This window comes from Eumetopias jubatus, unplaced genomic scaffold (assembly GCF_037043125.1).
Source record: "Eumetopias jubatus isolate StellerSeaLion01/CBP00866 unplaced genomic scaffold, mEumJub1_p1.0 scaffold_4, whole genome shotgun sequence".
NCBI classification, from domain to species: domain Eukaryota; kingdom Metazoa; phylum Chordata; class Mammalia; order Carnivora; family Otariidae; genus Eumetopias; species Eumetopias jubatus.
The window spans coordinates 3,866,119-3,886,595 of NW_028274810.1; the positions used below are offsets into that span (position 1 = coordinate 3,866,119).

General features: G+C 43.7%; 3 non-coding genes across 3 annotated transcripts; 2 read left to right on the forward strand and 1 right to left on the reverse strand.

The window, feature by feature from the left end:
• The first annotated feature begins 3,916 nt into the window (after positions 1–3,916).
• On the forward strand, positions 3,917–4,080 carry LOC114203742 (U1 spliceosomal RNA). The gene has a single exon (XR_015768133.1). It is a non-coding gene; the product is annotated as a U1 spliceosomal RNA (small nuclear RNA).
• A 1,634-nt stretch (positions 4,081–5,714) lies between these two features.
• On the reverse strand, positions 5,715–5,786 carry TRNAQ-CUG (transfer RNA glutamine (anticodon CUG)). Its single transcript has one exon. It is a non-coding gene; the product is annotated as a tRNA-Gln (tRNA).
• Positions 5,787–17,711: 11,925 nt separating this feature from the next.
• On the forward strand, positions 17,712–17,875 carry LOC114197377 (U1 spliceosomal RNA). Its single transcript, XR_003606889.1, has one exon. It is a non-coding gene; the product is annotated as a U1 spliceosomal RNA (small nuclear RNA).
• The last annotated feature ends 2,602 nt before the right edge of the window (positions 17,876–20,477 follow it).

Consider the following 20,477-nt stretch of genomic DNA (forward strand, 5'->3'; position numbering starts at 1 on the left):
GCCACCCAGGCACCCCAGGAACTTCTTAATTCTTACAGTTATTACAGAATCTGCTGTGAAAGCAGTAGCTGCCTGGCAGAGATCCGTAGAATCTCTGGCCAAAGTTGTTCTTGATGATGAAATAGCTCTTGATTATCTTTTAGCTGAAAAAGAGGTGTCTGTGCTGTGGCCGGCAATACCTGCTAAACCTGGATTGACACTTCTGGGCAAGTTAAAACCCAAGATATTTTTTCCTCAACACCCTCCCTCTCCCCCTTGCTGTGAACACACAGCAAGATAGGGGCAGCTTGTAAGCCATGACAGGAGGCCTCAGAATGAAGCTGCAGGGGAGGCTAAACTCTTCCTGTCCCTTTTAGGGTGTCCAGCTGGGCCTGAGAATTAAGTTGATGTAAAGCAGACTAACCAGGAGAAAAGCATAAAAGTATTTTACATATACATGGAAGCTTTCAAGGAAAAATAAAGACCCAAAAAGGGCTTAGGCTTAAGAGCTTATTGTACTAGGTTGAGCAAAGAGTAGAAATTGTGAAAAAGTAACCAAAATATAGGAAGAGGCAAAAGACAGATAAGGGTTATTTTAACAAAGTCTGTTTGTATAGATTTCTCTCAGATTTCCTATCTCTGGTGACAAGAATGTTTCTTTCCTCCTGGTAGAGGGAGGGAGTTTTATCTCCTCTTAGGAAGAAAAAGGGAGGTCAGAGCACCCTTCTTGCATCTGCTCTTTTTCAAGTATGTCTTTAGCTCAAAATAATCCTTATGCCAAAGTGGCATATTTTGGGGTACCGTATTTGTCTACATTCAAAACCTACATTGGTGGCACCTTAATCTTGGACTTCCCAACATCCAGAACTGTGAGAAATAAATTGCTTGTTGTTCAAGCCACCCAGGCTGTGGTATTCTGTTATAGCAGCCTGAGCATACTAATATACCTATCCATGATGCTGGGACTTGGTAATTGACAATTTCTGTAATTTTTGTTCCTGCTTCCAACTAGGACCAACCAGAGAAAGCCAGATGTGCAGTGCACCCCAACCAATCTCACAGGAAACCTAAATTCTAGTTAGTGTGAAAATTAATAAAGGTAAACCTCACTAAAATAGAGTTGGGAGGCCAGAAGGGGGAGTCATACCACTCAACATCAGTTACAGGAAGAATTGTCAATTGTAGATCCCAACAGAAGAATTCTCAACAGGAAAGAATCAATGACAGGCCCCAAAAGGAAAAAGAATGTAGATTGTATCTCCTACCAGAAACTGACTACCCCCTAAGTTCAGCAAATGAGAAACCATCATCACCCTGAACTCTTGCTTTTCTCCAGTGGATTTTTTGTTCAAAACAACCCCCCCAACTTCCTCATTCTCCTCCATAAAATGACATTCCCCTCCTTTTGTTTATTCAGCGTGCCTGTGGTTTTGCTGTAGCATGCATGTCCTAAATTGCAATTCTCTGCTATTCCCAAATAAACCCGTTTTTGCTGGGAAAATAACTTATTTTTAAAGTTAGCACCTGCCTGTGGCTTACCCATGCAAACAATCTCCAGTCACTGCATACCTGAAGCCTTCCCATTTTTCTACTATAAAGCTTTCCCACTCCTCTGCCTTCCTTTCAGTCTCTGCAAAATTGCGGGCTGCAAGCTCTGAATAGCCTTTGCTTTTCTTTTTGGGTCTTTGCTTATTTCCAGGAGTGTCACTGTAGGACTGGCAAGGACTCTCTCCTTGATTAAACTTTAGTCAGTCTCCTCTGAGCCCTTCTCGATTAGTCCTAGCCCTTGGCCTTCCAAGCCCAGTTCCAGCAAGAATCCCCCCACCCTTGATATCTAAAGAAGTTTCTATTAGTAATTTTCCAATCACTGATGCTCTCTCTCTTACCTTTGGCTATAGATCCACAGTAGTCTTTGCTGTATCTGGAATTTGCCCTCAGTATAAAACTGAAGTCTCTTTCCCCTACTGCTGTAGCTAAAGCAAAACATCTGTCTTGCAATTTTTTTAAAGATTTTATTTATTTGAGAGAACATGAGAGGGAGGAGGGTCAGAGGGAGAAGCAGACTCCCCTCTGAGCAGGGAGCTCAATGAAGGACTGGATCATGACCTGAGCTGAAGGCAGTCGCTTAAGCAGCTGAGCCACCCAGGTGCCTCTCTCTCTTGCATTTTTAACAAGTGTCAGTGCATTCCCTTACAGGCTGATGCCTGCCAGGTCTTTCCACTCAGGCTGTTAGCGAGTCCAAGCTCGTTCTGCTCCCTGCATGCCAGGCCAGTAAGTCAAGAGGGAAGATGTTGGGGCAGAGAAAGGGACTTTATTCAGAAAGCCAGCAAACCAAGGAGATGGTGGACTGTTTTCCCAAAGAACCATTTCCTCTTGGCATGAAATTCAAGTTTCTTTTATGTTATCAAAGAGGGAAGCAGGAGGGGGTTGATGTCTGTAGACATCTGAGGAAGGTCATGCAAGTTTTTTTGTCCTTGGTCAGTTGATCTTTGTGTACAGGAATCTGGTCATGTCAATCCTGTAAATCTTAAACATAGCATAGTCATTTCTGTACTTACTTCCTTATCTCCTCAGGTGAGCTCGACTTCAGGAAAAAAGCAATTTTTGCAAAACTTAGCTGTCAAATGCCTATAGGCAGAGCTATGCAAGCAGATATTTCTATGCTATAGGTCACAGCAGCAAGGGAAATAGAAGCAATACAGAGTAGGACATGCTGTTTCTCTCTGTTACAAGGCTGGTCAGATTCCCCAGAAAGTACTTCTTCACTCCTACCTGGACAATGAGTCTCGGCTGCCAGGATTCAGGGAATGGGGCCTGGATCAAGCATTCACATTCAGTTGCTACATTGTCACCTAATCCCTGTTGCCACGTCCTCTTCTGGCCTGACTGGCCACAGACCCTTGCTTTACCGTCTCCAAAGGAGAACCCTCCAATAAATATTTTGCGATAGGAGCAACAGAATAGAATCTACTTTTAATGTTCAAATAAATAAACTTTCAGTTGGGTTTCTCAGGCTGGAACACCAATAGTGGTAAAAACAGTAAGAAGGGTTGGTTTGCAGTCACCTGTTGTCTCTAGTTTCATAAACTCAGTTTCTTTCGGATATTGGATAGCTTCAAGATTTTTTTTAATTTCTAAGAAAGATTTATTTATTTTAGAAAGTGCGCATGGGGGTGGGGGTGGGGTTGCCGCGGCAGGGGGGCGGAGCACAGAGGGAGCCCCGGAGACAGTCCAAGGCAGACTGCCCTGAGCGGGGAGTCCGCTCCGGCCTTGATCCCACCACCCTCCAGATCGAGACCTGAGGTGAAACCAAGAGTCCACTGTTTAACCAACTGCGCGACCCAGGCGCCTCTGGATAACTTCAAATTTTAATTGAAATCCTTTATCACAAAGATAACTGACTGGATTTGAAAGGAACCCGTTTCCTTTGTAATCCTGAATTTCTACTCTCCATTCGAAGAAAGGTACACAGGCGTCAGCAGCCTGCCAGACGGACTCCCCGCAGCGCAACGGTTCAGAACCCGCGCCCGCCGCCACAGCAGGGGGGGCGGGGGGGAGGGAAAGAGGGAGAGGCGGACGTCACTTCCCCCACGGCCACTCGCCCGCTGGTTGGCCGGCAGGACGTCGTGGGAGGAGGGAGGAGAGGGCGAGGGCAAGGGCGGGGCGTGGGCCGGAGGGAAGGGGGACTCCAGTGGCGTCACACACAGGGCGTGTCCTATGTAAATATGGCAGCGCAGGGGCTGCCGTTTCGGCCCCTGCCGCCTAAATACAATCTGATCTCCGGTGCTGCGGGAAGGAGTGCGGGGCTGTTGGTGGAAGCTGCGTGTCGTGCGTGTGTGGAAGGCGTAGGGAGGGTCAGGGTCGTGGGGAGCCAAGTGAGCGTGTGTGTACAGTGGAAGGCGTGTGAGGCTGAGGTGGGGCGGGTGAGCGTGAAGTCATACTTACCTGGCAGGGGAGATACCATGATCACGAAGGTGGTTTTCCCAGGGCGAGGCTTATCCATTGCACTCCGGATGTGCTGACCCCTGCGATTTCCCCAAATGTGGGAAACTCGACTGCATAATTTGTGGTAGTGGGGGACTGCGTTCGCGCTTTCCCCTGATTCTTTCGGTTAAAAGCAGATGCGTTTTATGTTGAGATATGTTGAATTTTTTGTTTGTTAGAATTTTGTGTTCTTGTTTTTTAAGGCTTTTTGAGTTTAGTAGGAGTAGAGCAGAGTTTAGCTACTTAAAGTTTTTTGGGGGGTGTGGGTTTTTCCATTGTTAGAAAAAATTTAATTCTTTTCGCGTGTTTTGTTAAACGATTTTTTTGTGACAGGTTCTAAGAAAAATTTATGGTTTACTTGGGGTGGGGGCGCTGTTACTACTTCTAAGTGCGAGGTAGAAGCTGCGTCCATCTTGTAAGTTTTTGTCTCAGATTATTTGAAGTTATAAACAAGTTTCTTATTTTATGCAAAGAAAGGGGCCTCGATAACCGAATTGTACACATAGAGTCCACGCAAGTCAGAACCACAGATCTGAATCTTGGCTGAATGCTTTGTGATCCTCCCAGGAACATGCAATAGGGAGTCTTGGGAGTGAACGGTGACCAGTTTATTATCTAGTGAGAGGTGCAACTAGGTTGTCTTCCTATTTCCTGTCCTTTAAATATTTAACTTGCCTCAGCCTTGATTTTTTAAGCGTTAGCTTCCTTGTTTGATGTCTTGCTTTTACACCTTACAGCCATTACTAGCCAGTTTCCAAATACCACTCACCCATCCTTCCTACCCAAAGCAGCTTCTTCGTATTTCTGGCTTCGGTTTCCTCTTCCACCCACCGCTTCTCTCGGGCTCTCTCTTAATACCTTCATATACAAAAAAACAGTAGCTCTCTCTCAACTTCCAATTTGCACCCGACACGGTTCAGTAGTCTGGCCCTGGAAAATGGGGACAATGATGTGAGTGAGATGGGTCTGTTGAAAAGAGTCAGTGAGTAAGCACATTTAAATTTATAGACAATGCCTGGGACACGGCACTTTGCGGATAATCATTGACTGGTAGGTCTTGTATTTGGGGCGCAACACTGAATAAAGACTGGATGTGATGAAAACCGATTTTATTTAAGTTACACCAGTGATACTTTTCAGTGGCTGTGGACCCTCCCAGGGAGAGTGAAGTAACGCTTTCTGACCAACTGTAATTTCCTGGGCTGGGAGCATCTCGGAGTTCATTAGCTCAGCTGATCAGCTCAGTAAAAACTGAATAAGGATTCAAGTCCTATGCTTCAAAAATACAGCATTGTACTTCCAGTTTAGGTCTCTGAACCATCGACCTCAGAACCAAAACAACCTCCCCTGACTGAGCAGCCGCATCACAACCTGTCTCACAAGACAATGGGTGCAGTTGCAGGACGCGCGGCGGGACGCCTCTCGCGGTGCAGGATGTAGTGGCCGCAGCCGCCGCCTCTTACCCCGAGGCCCGAGGGGGACCCCGACGAGGGGCGGCACTGGCCCGGTGCCCCGGCTGGGGCCGCAATGTCGGCGGGGGGCGCCACTCTGAGACGCGGGCTTCTCGTTCCCTGGTTCCTGAGGAGGAGGAGGCGTCGGAGCGCGGGAGACGCGGCTGCGAGGCGCCCACTGGGGGGCGGGAGGGGCGCGCGACGCCCCCGGAGTTTCCCTCCCCGGGACGGGGACCAGCGGGAGCGGGAAGGCACTGCCACTTGAAGAGTAAAAATTCACCCTATCCCGGTTAAAGGGAAAGGTCCCACCGAGATTTGAACTCGGATCGCTGGATTCAGAGTCCAGAGTGCTCACCATTACACCATGGAACCCCTACGGAAGCACTATGCCATCCCTCGCCAGAGGTGTCTAAGTACTGATTTGGCATCCATATGCCCACCGATAATCCTACGTATTTTTTCTACTGACCTGACAAGACTAGACTACAGTTGACCTGCGCGTGCGTGGTCATCCATCTTGCTTTCTCTCTGACCCCCTCCTCTGATTGACTTCTATGATGTCACTTCCACCTCAGAAAATAAGGTAAATCCACTCTGGGCCTAGGGTTAGGGAAGAGCTCATAAACCACATATTCTGCCCCGGTTTGATCCAGACTTTCCTGTCCAGAGGTGAAATTTCTGCAAATAGTACAGTTATTTTCCTTTTCCTAGCCTTCACACTTTTCCCATTGCCCAGAGAAGACAGATGATTGTCAGGGCAAGACTCGGGACTTCCTGGGTCCGTTGGCCACATAGCACCCCTCACACTCCAAAGCCACCACCGACTCCTACATGTAATACGTAAAGGTGTGTCAGCAGTGGAGTGGGACTGGGAGGTAGTTTTCTTTTTCATACACTTCCAGGTTTTGTTGTTGCTGTTGTTGTAAGCTTTTCTTATATTTGTATATTTGTTAGATCTACAATACAAAGTAATCAGCCTTGTTTAATGTTTACATCAAACACTCAGACAAGCCAAACCAAACTCACTTGCGTTGACTCAAAATCAACCGCATACCATTGAAGCCACAAGGCAGGGCTCTGACTCTTAGACAGTCACAGACTGTTTTCTGAGAGTTTGGCCAAGTCAGTTCCATTCCAATTTCTCAATATATCATGACCTGGAAACTGCATGCTTTAAAAAAAAAAAAACATATACCAATGTACCACCCAAGAGCACCCAGTACTGTGCCACAGGGTATGTGTACTCAAGGTGTCTTACAGTGTGTACACTACTTATGTACACAAAATACCACTACACTAAATACTTACACAAAATAGATACAAATCCACATTACATCTCAAAATAACAATCTGTGTATTTCATTTCCCCTTCTTTATTTCATCCCAAAGCCATTCCTTCCCTTATTCAATACACAGAACAGAAAAAATTGACATTGAAAGAAGCCGCTGGCTGAAAAACAAAGTCAGAAAGTTGCCTAGTGCTCTGGAAGAGGTATTTTGTTCCTAGAGACTGGATGAGGCTTGAATGGAGGAAGGAGACAAAGGGGGCTATTTTATTATGAAGAAGATGTTCTCAAAGTTTGAGAAGATGAAACTTCCTCTGGAAAACGAAAAAGTTGAGCAGTAACTAACATCACAAAGCATTCCTCCAGGAGAACGTTAAGTGAGTCAAGGTTTATGACTACAAGGAACAGAAATCTGGCTGATTTCAAAAGAAAAGAAATCTGTTGAAAGGATGTTGAGAGATCACAGAAGGGCCGGGAAACCCAGAGAACCAGGCTCTGACAAGGAGCAGGGAGAGAAACAAATGACATTGGAAACTGTGACGGGTGGAGGGACTGTCCTTGTGGGGTCTGAGAGCCCGAGGTGAGGATGTTTGAGAGGTGGGGGATGTGTGTGTCGGGGGTGCTGTCATGACTAGAACGACCCCGGGCATGTAAGTCCTCCTCCTCCTCTATCTGCTCCTCCTGCCTCCTCTCCACTCCTCCTCCCATTCTGCTGCTGCACCTCTCTCTCCCATCTTCCTCACTCTCTTTCTCCTCAGCCCCTTGTCACAACCCGTGTCAGCCCCTTATCGGAGCTGACCTATACCTGGAAGCAAGTGTTAGCAGGGTTTCTTGCTCCAACATCAACGGTCGGTGACTTTTATTTCAAATGAGAGAAGTGACCGGGTTTTGTGTCCGTGGTAGCTGATCCTGATCTGCATGTCTGCACCACTGAGGCAACCTGGAGTCTCTTGCCCTGCCCTGTACAAGTTGGAGATTGGAGTTATATTAGGTCAGATTCTCCAGAGGCAGTAAGAACCCTTGGCAGAGGCCTGAGAAAAACAACTGATGGAGCGCCTGGGTGGCTCAGTTGGTTAAGCATCTTCCTTTGACTCAGGTCATGATCCCAGAGTCCTGGGATCGAGCCCCAAGTTGGGTGCCCTACTCAGCAGGGAGTCTGCTTCTCCCTCTGCCCCTTTACCTCTCTCTTTCTTGAATAAATAAATAAAATCTTAAAAAAAAACCCTGAAAAACAGGCAAAAACTCACTTTATATATGAGCCTCCGAGACTAAACTGTCATGATAGCCCACACTTGGCTTTTAAGAAATGGTAAAAAAAATTCAGTTGTTTTCTCCTTCACAACTTTTATGGCTGCCGTCTTTCCTTTTCATTATCTGCCAGAGATGAAATGGTTCATGTGTATGTCCCTCCTTGGAGAAGTTTACCAGGCTTTGGACTTGGGTCTACCCAGTGGTCTTGCGATCTCAGCTCCCTGGTGGGCTCAAGACAGGCATGATCTGGTAGATCATCCAGCTTTATCTTGTTGTCCGAGTGGAAAATACTTTCTCTTACAACTTTCTATCTCTTAAGCACATGTGGAATTACACTTCTGTTTTATGAAATCTTTATCTTTTCATCTGCTTCTGGACTAATTTTCCTTTAGTACACCACATCAATTCCTTTAACTGATGACAACTACTCATGAGGCCTTTAGGTGGGGATGATGAGCACCTTGAAGATCCCTGCAAATTAACATAGGCCTATATATTTAGTGCTGAACAGAAACCTTCGTTCAGGCCAGTTGAAATTTATAATGATCATTGACAGCGATAGCTGAGTTTTTGTAATGGGGCTCTTTCTCCTTCGTTACCATACTTATCTCTGTACAAGTTGGAGATTGGGGTTATATTAGGTCAGATTTTCCAGAGGCAGTTAAGAGTTGTTGGGATTCCAGTTTGTGGTCAAATCAGGACAAGCAAAATGAAGAGGACATTCTGGATGTAGAAAAAAGACAAAGAGACATAATGTTACGTCTCTTTATCACCCTTAGATGAGACATAATATTACACCACATCTTTATCACCCTTAGAATGGTACTCTCAGTGGAAGTTGAAATACTTGTTTCTCCAAGCATGTGAGGTGAAAGTTGGAAAAAATGGGCTAATTGCTTAAATGATTGTGTACTCAGATCGAACCTGAGGGTACATAAAGTGCAAACTTCATTGAAAAAGTTTCTAAGATCTGAAGGTGATGAGAGGATGCAATTATGAAACTTTGTATCCTTCCCACCTTCCAATTTTTCCCCCCATTTTGCCTGATTTTGTGGTCCTGGGCCCAGGCTTAAGTATACATGTAACTGAGGAAGGCAACATCGATGCAAAAGACACGATATTCATACCATGGAATTGGATAGTGCTTATTCCAGAATGTACTTTCACTTCCCATTATGTAGCCAGATTGAGTGAATGCAACCTGATTACTAAGTATTGTATTAGTCTGCTTGGGCTGCAATAACAAGATACCCCAGGTTGGGTGGCTTAAACAACAGACCCTTATTTTCTCACAGTTTTGGAGGCCAGAAGACCAGAGTTGGCTTCTGATGAGACTTCTTTCTGGCATTTGGAGAAGGCTGCCTTCTCACTGTCCTTGAATGGCCTTTTCTCTGTGCATGGAGAGAGATATCTGGTGTCTCTTCCTCTTCTTATATGGACACCGGTTCTATTAGATTAGAGCCCCATTCTTACTACCTCATTTAACCATAATTACCTCCTTAAAGGCCCTCCCTCCAAATACAGTGACATTGAGGGTTAGGGCTTCAATGTAAGAATTCAGGGTGAGGGTCGGGAGCACAGTTCAGTCCATAACACCAAACAACAGGGCCAGTCCTATGATTCTTTACCTGTCAAATCCTATGACACTTGCCCAGTGATGGGGCTAAGTGTTAGCAAGGCTGCTGATATTGCTGGTTCTATGATTAGAAGAGCACACCTGAGCTGGAACGCATGGCCATACAGAAAATAGTGTAGGTCAAACAATAGAGCAAAAGGCTGCAGGGACAGGAAGCAAAAGTTTTGCTAGGATCACTAGAGGTACTAGTGAATGATACCACTCCTATTTCTACCCTTTGTTGGCTGGACCCTTGAATCCTGGCTATGAGAGAAACAGCACCACATATTGGATACCAATGCAGAGCATATACAGCCTCCTGGAAAATCTTGCTCAGTCCTTCAAGGTATTGCAACCCAGTTGGCACTGTTACTGAGTCTTCAGAAGGCTGTTCCAGTGGTGTCCCCTGCCACCGGCTTCTGGATGGTGGGGATCATGGTCAGACTAGAGAATTCCACAAGCGTGGGCTCACTTTATAGTCTTTGGAATGACTTCCTTGATCAGAAGTGTATTAGTCTGCTTGGGCTGTCCTAATAAAATACCATAGACAGGTGGCTTAAACAACAAAAATTTATTTTTTCACAGCTCTGGAGGCTAGAAATCCAACATCATGGTGCTAGCAGGGTTGGTTTTGGGTGAAGTCTCTCTTCCTGAGCTGCCTTTTCTCTGTGTCCTCATATGGCCTTTCTTCTGTGCATAGGTGTGCACATGCACGCATGCATACACACGCACACACAAAAAGCTAGCTCTTGGTGTCTCTTCCTCTTCTTACAAGGACACCAGTCTTTTTGGATTAGGGCCTCACCGGACCTCATATAACCTTAGTTACCTCCTTAAAGGCCCTGTCTTCAAGCATTCACATTGGGAGTTAGGCATGCACATATGAATTTGGTGGTCACGGAGGCACAATTCAGTTCATAACCAGAAACAATGCTGTGTGGAATGCTATCTGGGTGGATAAGGCATTCTACAAGTGCATGGACAGTAGATTTGGCAGAAGCATTGTGTGCAGGGAAGGCAAGTCTGTGTTCAGAGTGTCTATTCCAGTAAGAACAAAAGACTATGCCATCTATGGTGGAAGTGGCCTAATGTCATCGATCTGCCACTAGGTAGCAGGCTGATCACCCTGGGGAATGGTGCTGTATTGGTGACTGAGTGTTGCTCTGTGCTCCTGGCAGACTGGGCACTCAGCGGCAACTGTAGGCAGGTCAGCCTTGCTGAGTAGAGGTCCATGTGGCTGAACCTATGCATGACTTCCATCCCTATCACCGTGGTCACTTTGTTCATAAGCCCATTGGGTGATGACAGGGTGGGTGGCTGGGGAAAGAAGCTGACTGGTATCCACAGAACAGGTCCTCTTATCCACATGATTATTAAAATCCTCATGTTTGTACTCATTCTGAAAAGTCTATCCACATACTTCTTCCCTAGACTTCCTTGTCACCGATTTTCCAAACATGTCCCTTCTGAGTAAAATGAACCACCAGGTTTACTACTCAGAGTTCCACCACTGGAAGTTCCACCATTGTCCTTCAGGGCTGTCCCAGAAAGCAGCTGTCGTGCTACGCCTGTCCACTTTTGGGTGATGCCTGCATATCAAGCAGAACCGTCTGTGAGGTTCCAGTCTTCTCTTTCTATGTAAATTGTAGGGAACTCCCCATGAGGCTCTGGGTGAGAGAGAGGGTAGTGTAGCAGGAATGGGGACCATGGGCATTTGTGCCACTTCTTCATGTAACTTCCTTGTACCTTCAGGGCCTACTTGGGCCCTATTTCATATGTACCATTTCTATTTGATGATGGAGTGAGCCAATCTCATTATACTTGTTAGTTTGACAAAAATGTTCAAAGGTATCCTCTACATAGTCCCCCAAATCCCTGCCTTTTCTAAGTACTTGAGTAGGAGTATCCAATGATATTTTGCATATCTCTATTGCCACATCGTGCCGTGGACTATCAGTGCTGCTTTTACTACTGGAAATAGAGTTATTAGTGTCTTTAAATCTAATCAGATCAGAGAGCCAATTCCAGAAACCCCAGAACCAACTAGATAGAAGACATTCTTAAGATTCTGTTCCTCTAGAGCAACTCCTGGTACCAAAATGGCTTATGGGACTGTGGAAGCCTGATGAGTCCAATCTGGTGAGACAGCCCGGAAGGCTGGAGACTCAGAGTTGGAGTTGGTGTCAAAAGGCAGTCTGCTGGCAGAGCTCCTTCTTGCTCATTCTATTAAAGCTTTTAACTGACTGGATGAGACTCCGTACAGTATGGAGAGTACTCCACTGACTGACATGTTATTCTCATCCAAAAAAACTCCTTCACAGAAACATCCAGAATAATGTTTGACCAAATATCTGGGCACCATGGCCCAGCCAGGTTGACACATAAAATTAACCATCACAGTATATAATGTTCAAGGTGCACAAAATCAAAGACAAAAAGAACATCTTGAAAGAAGCATGAGGAAAAACACATCTTATTTATAGAATAACAAGGATTAGTATTACATCGGAATTCTCTTCAGAAACCATACAAGCAAGAAGAGAGTGCAGTGAAATAATTAGTTTTGTAAGAAAATCCCCACCAACTAGAATTCTGTATCCTGCAAAAGTGTCCTTCAAAAGTGAAAGAAAAATAAAGACACTCAGACAAAAATTGGGGAACTTGTTGCCAGTAAATCTGCCTTGCAAGAAATGTTAAAAGAAGTTCTTCAGAGAAGAAAATGGCATAGGTCAGAAATTCATATCTGCATAAAGAAAGGAAGAACATTAGAAAGAATAGAATGAGAAAGAATAAATGAAAATAAAATGAGAAAGAATAAATGAAAATAAATAAAATGTTTTATTTTTCTTATCGTTAATTGATCTAACAGATAACAATTTGTTCAAAATTATAATATAGCAGGGCGTCTGGGTGGCTCAGTCGTTAAGCACCTGCCTTCAGCTCAGGTCATGATCCCAGAGTCCTGGGATCGAGCCCCGCATCGGACTCCCTGCTCAGCCAGGAACCTGGCTCTCCCTCTCCCACTCCCCCTGCTTGTGTTCCTTCTCTAGCTGTCTCTCTCTCTGTGTCAAGTAAATAAATAAAAAATCTTAAAAAAATATGTAGCAAAAATATATTAGATGATTATATTGGACGCCTGGGTGGCTCAGTTGGCTGAGTGGCTGCCTTCGGCTTGGGTCATGATCCCGGAGTCCTGGGATCAAGCCCCACATTGGGCTCCCTGCTGAGCAGGGAGTCTGCTTCTCCCTCTGCTCCTCACCCTGCTCATGCTCACTCTCTCTCAAATAATAAAATATTTTTAAAAGTGTGTGTATATATATATTAGATGATTATAGCTTGTGGAGAATTAAGTGAATGGACAGCAACATTGTAAGGGACAGTAGAGGGAATTGGGAATGCTCTGTTATAAGGACCTGCACTACCTGTGAAACATTATTGTGTTATTTGCAAGTTGACTTAAATCACTTGTAAATGTATATTGCTAACTACAGGGCAGTCATTAAAACATTTTACAAAGAAACATAATTGATACTCTAAGAGATGAGAAAATAGAATCATGTAAAATGCTCACTTAAAACCAGAGAAGCCTGAAAAAGAATGGAAGAAAAAAGGAACAATGAACAAAGGCAATGAATAGAAACAGTTATAAAACAGTTCTATATATATATATATAGATATATAATATCTAACATATATATATATGGTAGATATTAATTCAACTATATCAATAATGACTTTAAATGTGAATGTTCTAAATACATCAATTAAAAAACAGAGACTATAAGAGTGGCAAACAAGACCCAACTATATGTGGTCTATAAGAAATGGAAGAAAAAAGGAACAATGAACAAAGGCAATGAATAGAAACAGTTATAAAACAGTTCTATATATATATATATAGATATATAATATCTAACATATATATATATGGTAGATATTAATTCAACTATATCAATAATCACTTTAAATGTGAATGTTCTAAATACATCAATTAAAAAACAGAGACTATAAGAGTGGCAAACAAGACCCAACTATATGTGGTCTATAAGAAACTTACCTTAGGGTGCTGGGTGTCTCAGTCAATTAAGCATCTGCCTTTGGCTCAGGTCATGATCCTTGGGTCCTGGGATGGAGTCCCACATTAGATTAGATCCCCCATTAGACTCCCTGCTCAACGGGGAGTCTGGTTCTCCCTTTACCCCTCCCCCCTGCTCCTGATCTCTCTGTCTCTCTCTCACGTTCTCTCTCTCAAATAAATATATAAAATCTTTTTTAAAAAAGAAACTTTAAACATAAAGACACAGATAAATTAAAAGTAAAGAGATAGAGGAAGATATACCAAACTGATACTAATCAATAGAAAACTGGAATCCAGGTTATATTAATTTCAGACTGAATATACTTCAAGGAATAAAAAGTGGTGTTATATAATGATAAAGGGGTCAGTTATCCAGGAGGTATAACAATACTCGATGAGTAAGTATGTAACAGCAGAACATCCGAATACATGAGGCAAAAACTGATAGAACTGTAAGGAGAACTAAACAAATTCACTATTAGAGTTGGAGATTTCAGCATCCCTCTATCAGTAATAGACAAATCCAGTGGGCAAAAAATCAGTGAGGATGTAATTGAACTGAATAGCACCATCAATCAAGTGGATCTAATTGACATTTATATGTTACTTCATCCAACAAAAGTAGAATACATATTCATTTCAAGCTTACATGGAACATTCACCAAGATAGGCCACATTCTGGACCATAAAACACATCTCAACAAATTTTAAAGAATAGAAATACAACGCATGCTCTCAGACCACAATGGAATGAAACTGGAAATCAGTAACAGAAAGATAGCTGGAAAACCCCAAATTTGGAGATTATACAACACACTTTGAATAATACATGGGTCAAAGAAAAATTCTCAAGAGAATTTATTTTGAGCTAATTGAAAATGAAAATACAGCTTATAAAAATGTGTGGGATGGGCGCACCTGGGTGGCTCAGTTGGTTAAGTGTCTGTCTCCAGCTCAGGTCATGATCCCGGGGGTCCTTGGATGGAGCTTCTCCATCTCCCTTTGCCCCTCCCCCCCCACTGGTGCACACTCTCTCTCTCTCTCAAATAAAGAAATAAAATCTTTTTTAAAAATGTGTGGGATGGGGGCGCCTGGGTGACTCAGTCATTAAGCGACTGCCTTTGGCTCAGGTCATAATCCCAGGGTCCTGGGATCGAGCCCCGCATCGAGCTCCCTGCTTCGCGGGAAGCCTGCTTCTCCCTCTCCCACTCCCCCTGCTTGTGTTCCCTCTCTCGCTGTGTGTCTCTCTCTCTGTCAAATAAATAAAATCTTTAAAAAAAAATGTGTGGGATGTAGCAAGAGTAGTGCTTAAAGGGAAATTTATAACATTGAATGCATGTGTTAGCAAAGAAAGAAGATCTAAAATCAATAATCTAAGCTTTCACTTTTGCAAATTGAAAAAAAGGACAAATTAAATTCAAAGTAAGCAGATGAGAATAAACAATAAAAATTAGAGCAGAAATCAATAAAATTAAAAACAGGAAATTAATAGAGAAAAATCAGTGAAATCAAAAGCTAGTTCTTTGGAATGATGAATAAAATTGATGAACCTCTAGCCAGACTAAACAAGAAATACAGAAGATACAAATTACTAATACCAAAAATAAAAGAAGGACCCTTAGTACTGATTGCATGGACATTAAATTATAATAAAGGACTATAATGAACAACTCACAAATTTGATAACTTAGATGAAATGAACCAAGTCCTTGAAAGACACAATTTACCAAAACTCACACAAGGAAAAATTGATCATCTAAATAGGCCTAAATGAAGCAATTAATAAGCTTTGAAAACAAAACCAGACTTAGTTTCACTGGTGAATTCTATCAAACATTTAAGGGAATGATACCAATTCTCTACAATATCTTTCAGAAAATAGAAGACAAAAAACATTTCCTCATTCTATGAGGCTAACTTTACCCTAAGACCTGTTTAAAAACTGAATTCAACCAAGTACATTTGAAGATCTAATCAGCTTTATTATTAAACAATTCATAAATAGGGCAGCATTCCATCTAGCAAGTAGAGGGAGCTCCATTGAGTTTTCTGAAAGGTTTTTAAAGGAGAAGAGAGGGCATTAAAGAACGGAAGGGAGTGGGAGAGAGGAGGAGGAGGAAGGAATTTATTAACAAGGAATGTATTGTTTAGGCAAGGGGAGAAAAGGGGGTCTATCAGTAAATTTCCTAGTATTGATCAGGAAACTCCATGTTGACTGGTTCAAGGTTACATTCCTGAGGGGACAGTGGTGAAACTTCAGTTAGGTCAGGTATTAAGTCCTCCTCGTTTACTGACTTGGGGTCTTAACCTAAGTGATGCCATTCTGAGTCTGTGGTTTTCTTTTTAACAATGACCCTTCTTTTGAGCAAACTCAATTTAACTGAGAGATATAATATCTCGGTTACCACTTTGTAGTTCTTGTAGCTTCTCTTGATCCTTTCGTTGACATTCACAGGTCATGATGTTTTCGTTTAACTTCTTTGATATTCACAGGTTACCTCAATTAGAGTTGGAGGATGACGGCAAGAACATTTCCCAGAAACCAAAGTAAAAGCAAGGAAGAAAAAAGACATTTTGTTCAGGAAAGTGGATGAGTTCAGGAGGTCCATATGTGAATTGTAACCAGACTAACATGATTTCCCTCCTTGGTGAGTTACAGGTAGAGACTACCCCAGGTGGAGCCGTCATACAAAGGAAACTATTTGCAGCAAATAAAGAGATCACGGGCTATAAATTCCAAAGCCGTGACTCCCCAAGCAGGGGTGAGTTCTTTTCACCTAGGGTTAGGATGAATATTCGGAAAAGGGGGTTTTGTCGTGGCCTGTAAAGGCAGACATAAGGTTGCACCCCTGTTAGAAAACAAGCCTGTAAGTGCATCTAATGGTACGTTAATGAAGCTGGTGCTCTTTCTAGGGCAGAGACTTTAACATTTTAATGAAGCAGAAGTAACTGGTAAGGGGAAGGGGGTTATGGACATGCTAGGTGGGGTCGTGGGGTCGTGGGCTCCTTATCTCTGGTAAGGAATACTTACTTTTGAAAAGATACTGGGAGTTTTACCATTGATTTATTGTCTCTGATATGGTTAGGCTATTTCCTAGCCTGGTAGAGACTGTTAGTTTTTGCACTCTCTTTAATTCTCTTAAAATTTTTAACTACCGAAAGTTTTGCATTCCTTTGTAATTCTGACACCTCCTAGGAAGTTCTTCAACAAGTGTGCTTAGGTGAGTAGAGAGGTAGGGCATCATAGATCAGGGAAAATAGCCCGGGCCCTAAAATGACTTCTCGTGTGTCAGGAAAGCTACGTCTAGGCTTTTTCTGGGGACTCTCAACTTTCTTTCAGAATAACGTGTGTTCCAGAAAGAGACTAGAAAAAGAAAATTCAACTTTCCCACATCTAAGGGTTGAAAGTGAAATGAATGAAATGTCCCATGAATGAAACTGAACTTTCAAGAATGGAATAGATTTTGCCACCAGTTGTGATGCTTAGTGAATTTTAATAGTGTACACACAGTGCTACAATCACAAAGATAACTGGATTTGAAAGGAACCCATTTCCTTTGTAATCCTGAATTTCTACTCTCCATCCGAAGAAAGGTACACAGGCGTCAGCAGCCTGCCAGACGGACTCCCCGCAGCGCAACGGTTCAGAACCCGCGCCCGCCGCCACAGCAGGGGGGGCGGGGGGGAGGGAAAGAGGGAGAGGCGGACGTCACTTCCCCCACGGCCACTCGCCCGCTGGTTGGCCGGCAGGACGTCGTGGGAGGAGGGAGGAGAGGGCGAGGGCAAGGGCGGGGCGTGGGCCGGAGGGAAGGGGGACTCCAGTGGCGTCACACACAGGGCGTGTCCTATGTAAATATGGCAGCGCAGGGGCTGCCGTTTCGGCCCCTGCCGCCTAAATACAATCTGATCTCCGGTGCTGCGGGAAGGAGTGCGGGGCTGTTGGTGGAAGCTGCGTGTCGTGCGTGTGTGGAAGGCGTAGGGAGGGTCAGGGTCGTGGGGAGCCAAGTGAGCGTGTGTGTACAGTGGAAGGCGTGTGAGGCTGAGGTGGGGCGGGTGAGCGTGAAGTCATACTTACCTGGCAGGGGAGATACCATGATCACGAAGGTGGTTTTCCCAGGGCGAGGCTTATCCATTGCACTCCGGATGTGCTGACCCCTGCGATTTCCCCAAATGTGGGAAACTCGACTGCATAATTTGTGGTAGTGGGGGACTGCGTTCGCGCTTTCCCCTGATAATCTATGTTAAAAAGCAGATCTTTTTTTATGGCGCTGATCTTGTCTGGTATGGCTTTTTTTTTTTTTTTTTACGTGTTATTGGGCTGGTGTTTTGGTTTTTTTTTTTTGGTGTTATGATAAATGATATTTTCTTTTAGTTTTGCTACGTTTAGTTTTATTCTAAGGTATTTTGTATTTGGAAAACTTAGAGACCTTGTTCCGCGAGTTTTCTTTGCACGTTTTGCAGGATTTTGTTTGTTGTAGCAAGTCGTGTGCTTAGTGCGCGCGTGCGAGAGGTTACTTAAAACTGTTATAAGTTGTTTTCTGGAAAATTTGCTTTCTTCCAGGGTTGTCTTGATTTTAATTTGGTTTTATTTTCTGGTGATTATGTTTCTTTAGAGTTCTCAGTATTAAGAAGGATTTTCTAGAAACATCCCAGGACGTTATTACTAAGAGGGGTTTGCATAGAATAGAATTCAGTAAAGCTTACGGGGATCCTGGGCCGACTTTTGCAGGGACAAAGTGGGACAGTGAACCCCATAAAACAGGATAGATGTAGAACTTGCCTCAGTCTCTAAGCACTCTGAACTCTCAGTCTTAAGAGTGTCCCCCTGGTACTGGTAAGGAGTTAAACTAAACGTCTAGCAGGCCCAAGGAACAGAGAAGCCCCAAGAGATACAGGGCAAGAGTTGTTGCTGCAAGCCTGCCTGCTGTCACATGCCCACAACATAAACCAGCTGATAAATTGTATGTGTGTGCTGGTGACATCCGCTGCCCTTCTCAGGGTCTAAAAGGATATGGCATCCATTTGTTTCCACCTTCCAAATCCATAAGTCAAGCTAATGCAGAACTATGCAGAGATGGGAATTCTGGGAAATGTGTTTCCAGTTTAGGAATGAAAATTGACAAATTCACCACAGTCCACCTCTTGTGGACTTGGTGTCTGTGTGGTATTCCTCTTGCTCCTTTTATGGGCGCCTGGGTGGCTCAGTTGGTTGAGCGACTGCCTTCGGCTCAGGTCATGATCCCAGGGTCCTGGGATCGAGTCCCACATCGAGTCCCACATCGGGCTCCCAGCTTGGCGGGGAGCCTGCTTCTCCCTCTGACCCTCTCCCCTCTCATGCTGTTTCTCTCTCTCAAATAAATAAATAAAATCCTAAAAAAATAAATAAAACCATTATTAACTTTCAAATAAAACAATAGGAAAATCATGCTTTCTTCAAACAATGAAAACATGCTAGCCCTTTCCCCCAAAAGAATAAAATCCCTTGTGATGTTCATTCCTCTTACAGTTGAATCACATTCATTCCCCCTTTGCTTCGATTAAAAGTTGACTACTATCAACACATGTTAGTTAGCGGTAGTGGGTTGGAAGAGGAAAGATAAAAATACTGGTTAATACATACATAAAAATACTCATATCAAAATAAGGAAAAAATACCCATATTTATTACAGTTCTTCTGCAACTGTACTGGTATTTATAACTGTCTTCTTCACTACTCATTCCATATTTCCTTTGCCCCTAGCAAGCACCAACCTCAATGTTAGCAGGTATCCTGCCTGGTGGAGTGATCCATAAACCCTCATTCCCAAAGTCTCTGGCCCATTCTCTGTCTTGCCTGTACTAGATTGTTGCAGTTTTCCATTGACTTTTAATCAGAGTGCAGTGAGTTCCAAAGGGTCTTCTGAGGCTTTCGTGCGTTCCTCAACTATTCCTCCTTACTTTCATTGTGTAGTAGCAGCCCATTTTCCCCTTGTGGTCAGGATCAGTCATCCCACTCAGGAAAGTAACCTTCTTTACCTGTTGATACCCGTCCTGAGGATCCCCAAATGGCCAGGTGGCATGCCCACTTTAATACAGCCATTATTGCACCTGTTGCTGAAAGCACTTCTCTCTTGGGAACTAAGACTTCTGGATCAGCAGATCCCAAAGTTACAGAGGTGGGTGGGAAGCAAAATGTTCAGTAGCATATGCCTAGGGGTAATAGTGAGAGGAGCCACTCCCATTTCTACTGCTTGGTTCCCAAACCTTCGAGAAACAGCACCATCTATTGGTTGCTAATTTAGAGTATATGCAGTCCTGTGAAATTTGTCCAGCTCCTCAAGGCATTGTCATCCAGCTGGCACTGAAACTGAATGTTCAAAAACCCGTTCTACTGCCCCATCAGGTTAGCTACTTCAGGTAAAACCAGTGAATGAGCATGAGCCCAGGGCAACTGTCAAATGAGTTCTTGGCCAGAAGCAATGCTGTATGGAATTCCATGAAATAGAAGAGGCATTCCGGAAGTACACACAGATGGTTGTTTTAGCAAAACCGTTTAGGCAGAGAAGATAAAACCATAATAAAACTATCTATTCCAGTGAGAATAAAACTGTGACACCCCCCCCCCGCCCCGCCCATGATGCAAAGGTCCTGTGTGATCAGCCTGCCATCCTGTGGCTGACTGGTATCTTCCCTTTTTGCCAACGGGGAAGTGGTATTGTATCATAGGCTGAGTTGTTCTTTGCTATTGGCTTTTGGGCAGTCAGTAGTGGTTGTAGCCAGGTTAGCCATGGCGAATGGAACTCATGTTGCGGAAACCATGTATACATATTATACCTATTCTGGATCTCCGTTG